The sequence below is a fragment of the Cyprinodon variegatus genome, unplaced genomic scaffold (assembly GCF_000732505.1).
Source record: "Cyprinodon variegatus isolate N-32 unplaced genomic scaffold, C_variegatus-1.0 Scaffold992, whole genome shotgun sequence".
Lineage (NCBI taxonomy): Eukaryota > Metazoa > Chordata > Actinopteri > Cyprinodontiformes > Cyprinodontidae > Cyprinodon > Cyprinodon variegatus.
In genome coordinates this window covers 212,868-218,008 of record NW_015151445.1, presented here as the reverse complement: position 1 = coordinate 218,008, position 5,141 = coordinate 212,868, and positions in this window count along the sequence as shown.

Sequence of the window (5,141 nt, the reverse complement as noted above, 5' to 3'; positions counted from 1 at the left end):
CCTTGACTGTTGTCAAAATGGCCTATATAGAAAACCACCAATGAGGTAAAAAAAAACATGCTCCTCCAACTACAGTGTGGGATACAGATCTTCCCATATTGTAAAACAATAAAAACATTGTAATAACATTCATACAAGAAACTGAGATTAGTTCAAAACAGTTATAGATTATAGAGGATAAGCTGAAAAAAACTAATATTTTTTGAAAGTGGCACAGTAGTAAACTAATTGTTTAAAGAATGATTTTTTTTCTGCATCTCTCCATATTTGGAGTAACTAGAGGTTTATGCTTCCTTCAAATAAAAACTTCTATTCTGGCTGTAAGATCTTATTGATGAATTTGATGTTAACTTATGTAAAACAATATAAACTGCATCATTAATAAATGTGGTTTTTAATAGAGATAAGGCCAACAAAACTACAACTCCTCTCAAAGAAGAAGGCTGGGATAAAAAGATAAAACAAGGTACAAAAGTTTAGCATTCTGCAACTGTGAAGCTCCATCTTTAGTTCAGGGTTAATCCCTAAAAGGGTTATTTTCAAAGTTGATTTCTATCCACTAAAGTGTCATAAGTTGATCATTTTTGTAGAAAAAGGGATCCAGAAAACCGGCCTCACTCCTAAAGGTTTCTTTGGGTGAAAGCAACGCTTTAATGTTGATGAGCGCCTCTGTTTATGTTGCCAAACAAAGAGCCATGTCTTGAAATGTTCCGTGTTCATTATTTATTGCATTAGAAGTGTGTCAACATTTTGACACAGGATGTTGTCCAACTTATGTTTAGCACGAACTTAATTTTATACAATCAGGAAGTGAAACAAGTAACCTCATTGTCCAAGCTCATTAAAATAAGAGCATTAATGTGTTTGAGCAGTTATTTGCATTCTGTATGAAAAATTTAAAGCTTTCCTCGCTTTCTCGTGTTTTAAATGTGAGTCAGCGTCTTCTGTAACCTACCCATTATTAGGCTCACATGTTTCTCAGTGCCGAACAGTGCTGAGTCACGGTGACAACTTTAAGTTTCTCTTTATCAGAAGTCACTTGATTTATGATGTGGAAAGTAGCCATCTAATCTTCCATTTTCTCACTAGTTTCCACAATTCCCAGAGATCATAATGCAATGTCTGCCTGTAACTTGTGCAGGTTAAACTTCATAGGAAACTACTGAGACAGTTTTTTTTTTTTTTTTTTTAGATAAGCTGTTTTTATCTTCTCGGTTATCTTGTCTCATTTTAAGCAGCAATAAAATCTCACATAAAGTCTGTATATTTAATCAAATGTGAAACAATTGAATGTATGCTGTGCAACAATAATTCTTCAACATCGACAAGCATTATATGAGCATAACTCACCTTGTTGTGCACATATACTGTACATTAAGATTAAGAGTTTAAAATTCACAGTTTTTTCTGTGTTTCGATTTCTTAATACTTAAAGGGTCTTTTTCCGGATGGATCATCCAAATTAGGAGCCCTCCTAAGTCAATCATTCTGGTAATACGTTTACATATCGCTCGTCCCCATTTTCACTTACCAGTGGTAAGTCTGACATAGTGATCTTCTTTTGGAAAGTAAGCTTGTGTGAGCGATGCAAACAGAAATTTTTAAATAGAGCGTTAACAAGTAGAAATGGGCTTGTGCACGCTCTGCAGGCGTTTAATAGACGTTCCATCTCAGCAGCAGGTACAGAGTTGTTCATGTGCTTTTTTTTTTAAGTGGAGAGGGCAGGTCTTTAAAAAAAATGAGAATATCCTCCACAATACTTTTAATATTCTGGAAAAAGATGTTTACAACTTTGTATGTAGTTTTGTAAGTCCCAAATAGACAAATGGCTTTTAGATAAAAAAAAAAAAAAAAAGTTGTACAGTGTGTCTCATATTGAACAGCTTTAAGCATTCAGCATCCCGAGGAGAGTAAATCATTGAAAGTGCAGACATAGCATAATGATTCTGAGTTGTTTGTTCTTGGTTTTCTCTTGGATTTATGTTGTTTACTAATTTTAAGGTGCATTAAGGCTTAATATAGTGTCTGTGTTCCACCACCACCATTGGGAGTTCGACACTTAACATTTCATTTGCACAGTGTTTACACCTCTGACCGCGTCATCAAGTAGGAGGAGGTTAAACTTCATGAAGCTGACACCTAACCCACATGAAGAAACTCACTGAAGCAAATAAACTGAAGGGTTATATCTAAGTGCAGTTAAAACGGTCCCTTGTAAAAATAAAATAAATACAGAAAGATCATGTGTGCTACTTCCGTTTCAGAGATATTAATGATAATTTTTTTTAGGTCTTCCATAGGTCCACCATCTGCCCCATTAAGTACCAAAATGAATGAAAAATGATTTTTTCTTTCAGGGCTTAATTAGTGCTTTTTGTTTCAGGATATAAAGTTATTGCATAACATCACATTGCATTGAATATAACAGAGGACATGTTTACCTGGAATGACTGTTTGACAGTATTTAGTAGTTATTCGGACTCCCAGATCCTTCAATTTGGATCTGCCATAACCCTTTGCAACCCCCATAGCATTCCTGTCATGGTCTCACTGTCGGCACTTCAAAATAAAAGCACCAGTGACATTGCAGACTGCTGCTAAACTGTTTTTTTGTTACCATCATTTGAAACAGCTTGGAAAGACCATCCATTTTGGAAAAGCCCTGTCCTGCCCGCCTCCACTGGCTGGCGCTTTGGCCCATCAGTGCATTGCTGGTGCTTGTTGTTGGGGGTGGGTGCCTGGACGGGTGCTGGCTTGTTCATGGCAGCTGCTACGCCGGGCCTATGCCCCCAAGGCCCGCTCAGGGCTCCCACAGGGGGGCAGGATGCCCCAGGGGCCTCCGGCATTGCGGCGGCTGGGGGATTTCATGGGGCCGTCTCTCCTCGCCCCTTGGTGGGGGGGTTGGATTTCCTGGATTGGCCCCTCCTTGGCGCTTTTGCTCTGTGGATCTCTTTGGGCATCTGGGGTTTTGGGTCCCCCAGCGCTTGCCTGGGTAATCTCGGGGGGCAGGTCTTTGGCTCTTCACCATCACTATTGAGCATTTTTCCTTCGGATAAACTTTACATGCTCAAGTGCACTCTCACAAACAACTACAGGTGCTTGGCTCCAGGTACTTAGAGATTCACTCCCATACAGAAAGCCCATACTTTTTAGCTTCAGCTACTACAGTATACATGTACTTCAGAGATAGTACCAAGTTTTTACTTCCTTGTATCTCTTATACTATATCCGTTGGTTGTGCTGTTCTTTTTCCATCTCTTTGCAGGTGATGAAGCAGAATGGAGATGATTTATCATTATCTCCCTTTTATCTACTCTTTAATTCATCTTTTCTCCTTTGTCCTGTTCTACTTTCCCATTGTGATGTCCATATAATCTGTAATACTACCTGCATGAATTATAATAAAGCTACTTACATGCATAAATCAAGCGGAACACTATGGCGATAGCCCTACTGCTCCACTTGGGCTCTTTTTGGCATCAAGACAATTATTCTTATTGCCACATTGCCAGACAGGACACTGTTAAAAAAAGAAAAAAAAAGAAAAAAAATTATATAATTTAATATGTCCAGATGAATCCTAACAAAGATCAGAATTACATTAAATGGAGGTTAAATTATCCTGCTGTATTAGAAGTGTAGTTAGGTTTGGGAAAAAAAAGGCAGATACTTAAGAGTGTAATGGGATTTGTGATCCTTTAAACCTTACAAAACTTAAAATGACACCTTTGACCCCTACATCAAGTTGTGACACAGGACATAAAGCCTACTCACTGTATATAAAAATGAACCACCTACACCACCTACTTTTCTTTATCAAATATTTTTTTATGTCAAAAAGAGAATATCTTACTCCTATGTGTTTAGATTTTCTTTGCAAACAGGAATCCCCCCGCCTAAAAAAATGCTCACATGGTTCTTAACTCCATTGACTCTGATTTCCACAAATAGAAATAAATGTAAAAAGAATTCACCAAATATAGGAAATAGACACAATCTTTTATTATTAAATTTAGCATGAATGTGAAGGAATGAAAATGGCACAATTAAAACCTTCCAAGACACAGTGTCCCCCCAAAACCACAGGCTGAAAGGAGATAGCATGAGTATGAGAAACTATCGAAAATGCCCTCAGTAACTCTAGAGGAGCTACAGAGATCCACAACTCTTATCTTAAAATGTGTTGACCTGGCAACTGGTAGTCATGTAGTCCACAAATACAGACAAGCACGACAAAAAGCTAACACAAGGATTGTTTCACAATTTAATGGTGAACGCTTCTTCATCCTGAAACAGTGTGGCTGCATCATGATGCTGTGAGAGTTCAAAGTTGGGACAGAAAGGCTGGTTCTGATCCTGGACTCCCAGAAGAAAACATGTTAAAGCCTGCAAAAGACTTCAGATACAGGAGAAGATTCCCCTTCTAGCAGGAAAATCACAATTATTAATCGCACACAAAGCCAGAGCTGTAAAGGAATGGTTTAAATCTCAACATATTGAGGTTAAAATGACTCAAAATTCAATCTAAATTGCATTTAAGCTCAGAAGCAAATGTGAGAGTTTTGTTCACAGATGTTTTTCAATCAGTAGGACTGGTTGAGGTATTGAGTGAGGAAAAAAATCCAGATCCCTATAATTAAATTAAAACATCTAACAACAAGTGCCTCTACCAGCCTTGATCTCATTCTACAAAGGTTGATTTATACGGGTGAACACTTTTCAGATTTGTGCATTAGCATTATTATTATTATTTCTTTATTGTGTTACAGTAATGCATTACTTTGTGTTGACCTGTCCCATTAAATACCAATTGAATATGTCAAATTAGTTTTTGTTCTTGTGGGAAAATGTTGAAAAATTTCATTAGGCTTTATTTTCAAAGCTCTATATTTGGTGTGAGCATATCACACCCTGCAAGTGTGAGAAGTTCATTTGCGACTTCAAACAGCTGCTCATAAAACAGGAAACCTTTGAAAGGTTTCATCATGTCTTCATCTGCACTTCTGCAGGAAAAATCTGAGCTTGATTTAACTCCAGTAAAAGTCCCCAAAATACTAGATAACAAACTATGAGGAAAAGTTTTTACAATTCATCGAAGGTCTTTGTTTCTGTTCTGATCGCAAGATATATACAAATATGAG